Source organism: Podarcis tiliguerta, assembly GCF_965153285.1.
Source record: "Podarcis tiliguerta genome assembly, chromosome: W".
In the NCBI taxonomy this organism is placed as follows: domain Eukaryota; kingdom Metazoa; phylum Chordata; class Lepidosauria; order Squamata; family Lacertidae; genus Podarcis; species Podarcis tiliguerta.
Genome location: NC_139552.1, coordinates 1,368,900 through 1,381,173, shown reverse-complemented (window position 1 = coordinate 1,381,173; position 12,274 = coordinate 1,368,900). Strand labels below are relative to the sequence as shown.

Genomic DNA, 12,274 nt, shown 5'->3' with positions numbered 1-12,274 from the left:
GCTCTACGTCCAGGGTCTAGACCGGCGAAGCTCCATCTGAATCCCCGCCCCCTGTACACCAGTTTAAGACTCTAATCTTACTCCACCTCTTCCTTCTCTCCTTTCTCCTCTGGGTCCTGCTGCCCCCCGGGGTCTCCTCCCTCCTGGACTCCTCAGACGCAGACGTTGACCCCCCAGACTCCTCCCGCTCTCTTCGGCGGGCTTTAGGACTTGGCTCCCTACCCGGGCTGCCAACTGTGCCGCCTTCCTGTACATTTGAACTTGGCGCGCGCGCGCGTTTAACCTTCCTCTTAACCGTTTCCTCGCTCCCTGACGGAGGCGTGGTCAATCCTGCCTCCTGTTCTCCCGCTGGTAGCGCGCCGCCTGATCCCGATGCCTGGGACTCCTCCCCCCTACTGCACTCTGGTGTGGACGCTGGTCCTGATTTCCAACTGCTGCTCTCTGAGTCCCCTCTGGCCCCTTCTCCCTGAAATGCCCCCCTGGGTACTCCCCTTGCCCTGACCATGGGAGCCCCTTTTTGTGAATCCTCTGATTCACTCGAAAGACTCAGAGACCTCGGACCGCTGTCATCGCTGACATTTCCTTCGGACTCCTCCCCTTCGCTCTCCATTTCCTCCCTCTCCTGTGCCTCTGCTCCTGAACCCCTGACAAATATGTTGTTTTCCAATGATAAATAATATATCTATGATATGGTATTCAAACTATATAACATGAAGACCTTAATGAAAGATTTCTGAGACTTTTTGTAAGGTCTTAAATTATTGCAAGTTCTCTCAGCTGAAGGCAAGCAAATCGTGGAATAGAATTCAAGTAACACTGTACTTCTCAATGCAGTTCTCAAACAGGATAAATATTCATTTGTGCCACTAGGGGGCACTGCAGGGAAAAGCCTCCAGTTTAGTTTACTTGTGTATCTCAGACCTCCTACAGTTGAGTAATTGTTGGTATACAGGAGGTGATAGTTTTTGTCCTCCTCTCAGGCCTTAACTGACAGGTAAGAGGGTAAATTTGTCTGACAAATTAGTTTCTCTTTTGTAACCCTTAAATGATTCCTATTAATGTTCTCCACCACCACAGCATAATGTTTACCTATAGTCTGGTCAGTAAATTGGTTTTTCTTTTCCTCCTCTCAGTAAAATGGTGAGACCAACATCTAGAAACATTTCCAGAGTGCAATTTCTGCTGAGAGCAAAGCTGCTATTTGCAAATATTGTGAGAAGAAATATTCTTTCCCAAATGCTACAAGGATGACAAAACACATTCTTGCATGCCAGAGAGGTGCCCTAAAGACATTTAAAAAATACTTTATGGAATTAAATGATGAGGACCAGAATGAAAGTGCAAGTAGCTTTTCCTTCCAGAGTTCTAATTCCAGAAACACTATTTTTGCTGCTTCTGGGTCATTACAAAGTGTTTCTTCACCAGTGTTGCAAACCACTGTCTCACAAAAATGCACCATACCTTCATTTATAGATAAAATGACACCTGAAAATCAGGAGAAAATTGATCATGCCCTTGCAAAGAGCAATATATGCTTCTGGATCAGCGTTGTCAATAACTGAAAATGCATATTGGCAGGAAGCTTTTAAATTATTACGACCATCATATCATTTGCCAAGCAGACATTGCTTGAGCAAGCCTCTTTTGGAGTCAGAATATGAGCGTGTGATGGAATCTGTACAAGGAAAAATCAGTGAAGGACTATGTCTTGCAATACTTACAGATGGGTGGACAAATGCTCAGGGAGAAGGAATTATCAACTTTGTGATAACAACACCTTGACCAGTCTTTTATAGAAGCATTGAAACTGGAAAGAACAGACATACTGCAGAGTATATCAGCAGTGAAATATGTGCAGTTTTAGAGAAAATTGAGAGTGGTAAAGTATTTGCTTTGCTGACTGACAATGCAAGTAATATGAAAGATGCATGGGAAATCATAATGGACAAGTAGCCACATATTACTGCAATAGGATGTGCATCTCATGGACTAAACTTACTTCTTAGTGACTTCATGAAACTGGACACCCTTCAAAGGATTTATAGAAGAGCTAAAGAAGTTATCAAATATGTAAAAGCTACTCATTGTCACCGCAGTCTTCAAGAAGAAGCAAGCAGAAAAAAAATGCACAGAAGAAAATAGTGACACTGAAGCTCTGTAGTAAAACACGTTGGGGTGGAGTGGTGATCTCCTTTGAAAATTTACTAAAAAACAAAGAAGCTCTTCAAGCAACAGTAATAATTGAGGATCTTAAAATTCCCAGAAATATAAGGAACACTGTGCTTAATGAGGACGTGTTTTGGGTTCAGATGCAGAACTCCCTACAGATTTTAACACCAATTTTTTCAGCAATCCATTCATCTGAATAAGACGCTGCACTTTTGTGAGAAATTCCTAACCACATGGCTATGATAAAAACATCTGTTTTTGAAAACCTAAGTGCATCTCCACTTGCAACTGCTGAAAAAAGTAAAGTGAGATATTTTATTAAGGAACAGGAATAATTCTGTTGCCATCCAATACACGCTGCTGCAAATCTACTGGATCCAAGATACAAAGGCAGTGGTGTGAGTGATGAGAATACAGCTGCTGCATTTGACTGGATTATGATACAAGCTGCACATTTGGGACTTGATGTTGGAAAAGTACTTTCAAATGTTGCAGAATACAGAACATCTTTGGGGATTTGGGCCAGGAATGTGTCAGTGTTTGAAAAAGAAAAGGTTCTGACCTCCTTTGCCGGGTCCTTGGACCCTAGTTGGTGTTCCACCTTAAAAAGGAACAGGCTGTAGTGTGTCACAAGCCTGCGTACTTCCTGCTCACAGGGAGTTTCTGTTTTGTATATAGCTTTTGTTCTTGCTGTTTTCTTGGCATCGAAGCAAGCAGCTATGTTTTTTTTTTTTTGGTCTGACCAACGTTGAATAAAGCTGTAAATATATGCTCTTCTGGGTGCATCTTCCGTTGCGGAGTCTGCTGAAAAGGGTCTTGGAATGCGTCTGAGGCTCGTGTCGCTAATTGATTGATGCTGTTCCCACGGGAGACTGATGATCGTCCGGAGACGACGTGGAGGCATGATGGCCTTTGTCTCCCAGGCAGTACCCCAACAACAGGTTTCAGGTCCAGATTCACGGCACTTACAGGAGTGTAAGACTGCTAGAGACTGTGAGAGGTATGTGGGGAAAAGCAAGACTTTTCTGTGCTGCGACAGAGTCTTTGAACTCCGGCAGGCTAATTAGGCTGGTGGAGAAGAGCCAGCAGGCCTCATGATTTATGAGCTGCCTAGATAAGGAGTCTTTGAAGGGAAAAAGGCTTACGGCTCAAGTAAAAAGCTGAAATGGAGCTTTTACAAGCCTCAGATGACACTCTGGTTCCAAAGCTTAATTGCCACAATTATCAGACCTGGGCAAGGTACTGTGAGGGCCTATTGAGACAGTTTGGAGTGTGGCACACTGTGGCTGAAGCCTCTCCAGTTCCTCTGACAGATAGATGGAGGGTTGAGGATTCAAGGACCATAGACTTGATCGTCTTGTCCGTCTCTCTGGAGGAAATTGTAACAGTGGCTGGCAATACGACAGCAAGTCAGATGTGGAATGCTTTGAAAGTAGCCTTCCCAGCACAGAGTTTGACTTCATTGGAGGTCCTGGCTGTTTCCCAGATTGAGAGTGATTGCAGGGATGCCGAGGGCACTGGTTGCAAGCTGCAGGGGGAGCTGACTGTGATGTCATCTCAGACAGCATTCCAGCCTCCAGGGGGAGCCAAGGAGTCGGCAGCTGAGAGCTCTGATTCTCATGAGAGCCAAGGTCATCCTCACAGATGGCGAGAAATAAACAGAGGCAAAAGCCTGCAGATGGCCAGGAGTGGGGCGGGGGGGGCAAGCAGCAGCCCAAGCCAGTGAAAAACAAGGCTTTGTTTGCTGGCACCGCTGCTCCAAAGGCCAAAGCCAGATTTATTGTTGATTCTGGATCCACAAGGCATTTAACGAAGGATCGGCACCTGTTTATTTTCAACAGGCTGTGATTCAACAGGCTGATGGAAAGACGTTGAGAATTGCAGGAGTCGGGACAGTGAGACTGGCAAGACAGAAAAACAGAAGACAGAAAAAAATTATAAAGAAAACCTTGAATAAACTGCAGCTTTATGCTGAAGGGGAAGTTATTGTTACAGCAGACTTTTATTGGAATATAAAGGACGACAGTACTTTCAGATTATCTAAATGGGGATTAAAGGATGTTTTTGAGAGGGGAAACCCCAACACCAAACCTACCTTCTTCTCCAACAGACATAAGACTTTCTCTTATATTGATTACGTGCTAATTAAAGAAGGGAATGAAATCAGTGTTAGAACAGCAAAGACTATGGGAATATGGATTTCAGACCATGATCCACTATTTGTGGAGCTGGGCCTGGAAGAGGATGGGAAAAGCAGGAGATGGCAGTACAATAGCCTAATAATGGCAAAAGAGATTGACAGGGAATATATCAAAAAACAAATTGGTTGGTATTTTAAAGAGAACAATGGTTCGGTAGTATGGGACGCTTTCAAAGCTGTTATAAGAGGACATTGTATACTGAAAGAGATTGCGATTAAGAAGGATTGGTACTCGGGGAGACAGGAAAAAATTAAAGAGATTGAAATTCTGCAACAACAGCAACAGGTTAAATTTCTAAGGAGCAGACAGGAGCAGTTAAGAAAGTTAAAACAGGAATTGAATGAGTTGGATATAGTTGCGGTGTGGAAGAGAGATAATATGATCAAAAATGATTTTCAGAGAACCTCAATAGGATCATATAAGAGATTGGCAAACTATTTAAAGAAAAGAAGGGATAAACAGAGGGTGAAGGCCATTAAGACCAGAAGGAAAATACTCACACAAAGCTCTAGAGAAATAAGGAAAGAATTTGCAGAATTCTATAGGGATGCGGGTGGCGCTGTGGGTAAAACCTCAGCGCCTAGGACTTGCCGATCGCATGGTCGGCGGTTCGAATCCCCGCGGCGGGGTGCGCTCCTGTTGTTTGGTCCCAGCACCTGCCAACCTAGCAGTTCGAAAGCACCCCCGGGTGCAAGTAGATAAATAGGGACCGCTTACCAGCGGGAAGGTAAAGGGTGTTCCGTGTGCTGCGCTGGCTCACCAGATGCAGCTTGTCACGCTGGCCACGTGACCCGGAAGTGTCTGCGGACAGCGCTGGCTCCCGGCCTATAGAGTGAGATGAGCACACAACCCTAGAGTCTGTCAAGACTGGCCCGTACGGGCAGTGGTACCTTTACCTTTTTATCAATCTTTATATAAAGAAGAAAATAAAAATACTAGTAGGGAAAGTTTGGGGTTTAAAATCGAAGAAAGTGATAGATTAAGACTGAATGAAGAAATTTCTTTGGAAGAAATAGAGAATGTAGTTAAATCATTTAAAGGTAAGCAATCCCCAGGATTAGATGGAATTACGGCAGACTTTTATAAAGAAACAATTGATATCCTGGGCTCAGAACTCAAAAAGTATTTAATAGTATCTTAGAAGGGGGGAAAGCCCCAGACACTTGGAAACTAGCGGAAATAGTAGTGATTGAAAAACCGCAAAAGGATCCTACAGAGGTGGGGTCATACAGACCAAGTAGTCTATTAAATCAAGACTATAAGATATTTACAAAGATCCTGGCAAGACGACTGGAAAAGGTACTACCTAAAATAATTAAGGAAGATCAATATGGATTTGTAAAGGGAAGATACATAGGCCATCCTATAAGAAATGTGTTAAACGTATTAACGAGCAGGGTAAAAGGAAAATTGGTGGTCTTAAAGTTTGGATGTGTAGAAGGCCTTCGACACGATTAGACATAAGTTCTTATGGAATATTATGCGGGACGTAGGATTAGGAGAGAACTTTGTGGAAGCAATCCAGGAATTGTATAGAGAAGGGAAGGCTGTGGTCAGAGTGAATGAGGGGGTTTCAGATCAATTCAATATACAAAGAGGAGTTAAACAAGGATGTTCACTCTCACCACTACTATTTGTATTGGGTATGGAGTACTTGGCAGATAGAATACGAAACTCAGTAAGGATAAAAGGATATAAGAAAGGAAAGGAAGAAATTAAGTTAAACATGTATGCAGATGATATCCTATTATTATTTACAAACCCCTTAAAGGGTGTAAGAGAACTTATGATAATCTTGAAGGACTTTAAAGAGAAGTCAGGATTGGGAGTAAATCTGGAGGAGTCTGAAATTTTATTTTGGGATGTAAATAAAGAGGAGAAGAAGGAAATTGCAAAAATGACAAAGATGGATATCAATAGGGGAAAAATTAAATACTTGGGGGTAAATATTATTAAAAATATTGCTAAGATTCCAGATGTAAATTACAAAGAAGCGTGGAGGAAGATCAAGAAGAAAATAAAATCATGGAAAAATAAGAATTTATCTATTCTAGGTACGATTAGAGCAGTTAAAATGTTTCTGGTACCGAAATTATTATATTTATTTCAAGTAATTACATTACCCATTAGGAAAATATGGTTCAAAACATGGAATAAGGTATTTAAAAATTGGATTTTTGGAAGTAAAAGAGTTAAAATGTTGGTGACATCCAACGTGATGGGAGTGCTAACCATTACACTCCAAAAAATGCCCGAAATGCGGAAAAGGCTACCATTGGGCAAATCAGTGCAGGAGTTCGGGAAACTCCATGGGGGCCCAGCTCTCGGGCCAGGACAATTAGAGAGCCCTCTGCCTTTAGTCTCCACTATTGGAAAATTTTCTAAAGATACACCCTCTGATTTCACCATTGATTTAATCAATCAGGAAACCAAAGACGCTGTTTTACCTGGTGAAATTGTGCTTATGCCCACCCAATTGGCGGGCCCACTACCACCTAAGGTGGCAGGTTTAATTTTACCCAAGCTTTCCGCGGCCAAAGAAGGCATCATGGTTATTCCAGGAGTCCTAGACCCTGACTATGTAGGCACAGTCATGGTTCAACTTTGGAGCCATATGCCCATGCAGTTAAAAAAGGGTGGCGCTTGGGCGCATTTGGTGATGCTCCCTTCTCATCCTTCTGTTTCACTTATGGATAGTAATTTGCACCAGCTCTCTTCTTTCCCTCCACAGCTTTTAGCTGTAATGCAGAGGATTGGTGAGCAGAAGCTTCTTCGTAAGTATAAAATCAATGGCAAAATTCTGGAAGGCTTGATTGACACAGGCGCAGACATTTCTGTAATTTCCAGCAGTTGCTGGGACCCCACGTGGCCCCTTGAGTCTGCTTCTGCTGTATGGGGTGTCGGAGGCTCTCAAACCTCCACCAAAAGTGTACAGTGGCTGCCTGTTTCTCTGCCTAATAGCTCTGAAACCATTGCATACATCCAGCCCTGTGTGCTGAAAATCCACCTAAATCTGTGGGGCAGAGACCTATTGCAACAACTAGACGCTACCATTCAATTAAATGAGTAAGCTTGCACTTCCCCTTAACTGGAAATCCACCACCCCTGTGTGGGTGGAACAATGGTCCATAACTGGGGGAAAGCTGCTTGCTTTAAAGCAATTGGTGAATGAACAATTATTGGCAGACCATATAGAATTTTCAACTAGCCCCTATAATACCCCCATCTTCGTTATAAAAAAGAAGAGTGGGAAATGGAGATTTCTGCAGGATTTAAGGAAAATTAATGAAATCCTTGAACCCATGGGGCCTTTGCAGTGTGGTCTGCCCAATCCAAGTATGATCCCACATTCCTATCAATTGGCTATCATAGATTTGCAAGATTGTTTCTTCTCCATCCCCTTACAGGAGAAGGATCGTAAATTCTTTGCCTTTACTGTTCCTGTGTTAAATAATAGCCAGCCCACGGAACGGTATCAATGGAAAGTCCTACCACAAGGAATGCTGAATTCCCCTACCATGTGCCAATATTATGTGAATCAAGCCCTCCAGCCCTTTCGTCTTTTATATCCACACCTTCTAATTTACCATTACACGGATGACATATTAATTTCTGGCCCCCATCTCCCCCCTCAATGGACACATGACATAAAAGCCTGTTTGTCAAATTATGGTTTAAAAATTGCCCCTGAAAAGGTGCAAGAAACCTCTCCTTTTCATTACCTGGGACACAAAATGATAGCTAGCTATTCTATTCCAATAGTCCCTGAGCTTAATGTTCCAAAAACATTAAAATATGTCCAGCTGCAGCAATTGCTGGGCAATATCAATTGGATAAGACCATACTTTAAAATCCCCCTGGAAGTCTTACGGCCGCTTTTTTCAGCCTTAAAAGGCCATCAATTTCCTGGTGAGCAAATTATTTTGACATCCTCTCAACAGAAAACTGTTGCCCAGTTGAAAGAAATCATGCGCCTCCACTGGGTTGATCGAGCAATTCCTAATGTTTTGCCCAATGTAGTCATAATGACAGATTCTGTCCAACCTTTCACAGCCCTTACTCAATCAGACCCACCAAAGGTTCATATTATTGAATGGTTGTATTTACATCATACACCAAAAAACACGGTGACTCCCTTAGTGGATCTCCTTGTTCAGATCATCAGCAAGGGACGGTGCTGCTGGAAAAGTCTTTTTGGTATTGATTGCCACAAAATTATTGTGCCCATACCTCTAGAGCAATGGGAAACTGTTTTTTCCACCAGCATGGATCTGCAGTGCGCTCTGGCCGATTTTGTTGGTTCAGTGGACTGCCATCTACCGGCAGACCCTCGCTTGCAAATGAGCAGACAATTTTCCCTATCCTTCTCTTCCATACTATCCCCTGTCCCTTTGGAGGCCCCTACTGTCTTCACTGACGGAGCCCCCTCAAGGGGGGTGGTTGCATGGCAACAAAATGAGGAATGGCACAGCCTCTATACTCTCCCACAAAAGTCAGCTCAGCGTTCTGAATTAGCTGCTGCAGTTAAAGCGCTGCATCATTTCTCCTCACAGCCGATTAATTTGGTTGTGGATAGCCTTTACGTTGCCAATGTTATAACCCGTTTACAGGGCAGCTATGTAAGTCCTTTACTGGATGACAATCTTTTGAGTCTCTGTCTTTACAATTACTTCTCTCCAATCGCTCTCACCCATTATTTGTGGTGCACATTCGTTCCCACCAGCCCTTCCCAGGCTTTATCACTGATGGCAATGCAAAAGCAGATTCTTTGCTTAGGGCTTTGCCTGTCTCTCCCATAGAAAGCCATGCCTTTCATCATCAGAATGCAAAAGCTCTTAGCCGCCAGTTCCAAATTCCGTTGGAAGCGGCTCATGCAATTATCCAACAATGCCCTGAATGCTCTAACCAGATTGGCCACCCCAGCCCTGGCGTCAATCCCCGTGGGCTGGAGGCCAACCAGTTGTGGCAAATGGATGTGACTCACTTTGCCCCTTTCTCACCTTGGAAGTTCATACATGTTTGAATTGATACATTCTCTGGCTTTATTTGGGCCACCCCTCAAAGGGGAGAACAGGTAAAACATGTTTGCAATCATCTTGTTCGTACCATGTCAGTCATGGGCAAGCCTCATTCATTAAAAACTGACAATGCCCCTGCATACTGTGCTAAAACCTTTGCTCAGTTCTGTGAAACTTGGAATATCCACCATTTATTTGGCATCCCCTACAATTCTCAAGGCCAAGCTATTGTTGAAAGTGCCAATCGCACCTTGAAAACTGCCTTAATTCGGCAGGAAAAGAAGGCCGGAGTCCCAGCCTCCCTTTCAGAAAAGGAAGGCTGGCTGGCTAGTGTTCTCTTTACTCTCAACCATTTGAATGTCTCCATACAGGATCATCAATCGTATACGCGACTTCAAAAGCATTTCCAGCAAAAAGAGATACTTCCAGCCCCACTGGTCCGATATAAGATATTACCCTCCAACGAGGGTACCATGGCGTGGCAACAAGCCCTGCAGAATCCGATACCGCAGTTCAACCATCAACTCCAGTTCGCTCAGGATGCGCCGCCCAGCCACCCCAGGAATCGCAAGCGGGGAAATCGTAATGGACCAGTGACGTGGGGCCAAATAAAATCACTCTCCTCTCAAGCTGAACAACTTAGAAAGGAAAGACAGCTAGAGGCAACCCCTGATAACTTGCTTCTATGTCTTATTTCCTGCCTTAACATGAATTCCATGATAGTGCTCATTTTCAGCATTTTGTTTCTGCCCCTTTCTGCTTCCGCTCCTACTAGCGGTGGTTCCACACCAACAAATGTGTGGGAATCTTTTGCAAAAACCCTCAATGTTTCTTCCTTTTGTCTAACCCAGCAGGTATCAGTAGGTGAAATCCTTGGCTCTTGCCTTATCCCTGTTTGTCATGATCCTTCTGATATACAAAATGACACCTGGTTTTATTCGACCCTACCCCAAAAGACTCTCTCCCCACCCTCGGTTATTCCGGTTACCATAACTGGGGTAACCAAGTGCGCCGACGCCCACCCTTGTCCGTTGATCTACTGACACCATACGTGGCTTCCTTTAATGTAACCTGCGCCCGTATGGTCAACTGCACAAAAAACAACTGTGTGAAAATGGGCAAGGATAGTTTTAATTGCTCTACTTATGTAAATATTTCCTATGTATATAAATACACAGAGTTGCCTGACGGATGGTTCTGGTCGTGTCCAGGCTATACATTCAATTACATTCCGGCTAACATCACCCATGGGACACACTGCTGTTTAAGCCGATTGTCCATCATATTGCCCAAAAAACAACATTTGTCCCGCTCTAGATATCGCTGCTCTGTCAAATTGACTAATGATTGTGATGATTCTGTTTCTCTTCTCAGTAAAGCTGAATACGTTTCTTTAGCTGTTTCTCTCTTAGGAGTCCCTTCATTGGCTGTATCGAATAGTAGGAATATTAACTCTCTAGCCTGTTCCGCAGCAAAAGCGTTAAATTTTACATCACAAGCACTCCACCTTTTGAATAAAGAACAGAGTGAGCTCCAGCATCGACTTTTGCAAAATCGTGCTGCTATTGACTATTTGTTGATGCTTCATCATTGTGGCTGTGAACAAGTGGATGAGATGTGCTGTTTCAATATTTCTGACAACTCTAAAGCCATTAGACAGCAAATCTCTCATCTGCAAAATCTTACTGTTACGGTTCTTGGGATTGCTTGTGTGTAAATTGCCTTTACTCGTGGCTGTCTTGCATAGTTGAACCCTTTCTGACAGAGGAGCCTCTATCTCGTGGCTGCCTCAGTCGCTGGCAGAATCCGTCAGTGGGCGTTTCTTAAACCTTCTCCAACATAAGAACTCCTTTACTCCCAGTCTCCTCCCTCTCTCCCTACGCGACAACTTTCTGCGCAATGTGGGAGCTGGCAAGGGAGCACTGGTTCCTTCTCCGCTTGTCTCTTGCGCAGAGTCCTGGAGCCACCTCTCCGCTTCCTCTATCTCCTCCCCTTCTCCACTGGTGCTACGCTGATTTTCTTCCCCAGCTTGTGGGCTACCCCTCCTTCTGCTGGAAGCTTCTCTGCCATCATCCTGGAGCCTTCTCAGCTCCTCCTCCTCATCCTCCGATGGCAGTTCCCTGACACTTACTCACCACATTAAACAGGACGTTGGATTCTCTAGCTTCTGGAACTCATTCACCCAGTGGCTCACCGACTGGTTGCCAAATCTGGATTGGCTTCGCAATCTTTTCCAATATGTGTATTCATTTTGTTATGCTGTTTCATCCAATGCATTCCTGGTCTCATACGTCTCTGGTCTCAGCTCTTCTCTCCCCCTCAACCAACCAATAAAATTACTGCTGCCCACTTTACAAAGTGGCAGCACCAGCAGTAAGTGCTGGAGGTAAATGCGGGCGAACTTATTTTGGGCATGCGTTGGCATACCACGTATCCCGAAATATTTTTGTCTTCTTTATCCTATCTCAATTCGTATAATAAAAACCTCGTATATAAGAAAAGAAAGGGGGAGATGTAGAGTAATATTTCTAGAGATGCTGCGTAGTCCTGTCCTTCTGTACATTCCCTTCTAAGCTACCCTGGCACCGCTAGCTCGGAATGTTAAGTGATGTCATGACCTTCCTATCTATCTGTATACATCCTCTCCTTATCACCGTGGACTGGAAGAATGTTAAGTGCACTCTGTACGATCTCTGAGTACCACCCTATCAATCATAGATTACTGTGTTCCTGTGTTCCCTCTATCTAATGATGATTAATGTCTTACACGCATCCCCTTGTATGTATACGCAACACTTGTAATGCTTGTAATGCACACCACGTGTAACCAATCAGCACCAAGCACATATGAGGCAATTGCTGTAATCTTCAATAAAAGGGACCCTC

General features: G+C 43.8%; 1 long non-coding RNA gene across 1 annotated transcript in view; it reads right to left on the bottom strand.

Annotated features, from left to right (window-relative positions):
* The window catches only part of LOC310668885, a 504,734-nt gene extending 493,979 nt beyond the window's left edge, over positions 1-10,755 (bottom strand). Inside the window, exon 1 of the long non-coding RNA XR_014506870.1 lies at positions 10,563-10,755. This is a non-coding gene — a long non-coding RNA (uncharacterized lncRNA). The remainder of the gene's footprint in view (positions 1-10,562) is intronic.
* Positions 10,756-12,274: the final 1,519 nt, after the last annotated feature.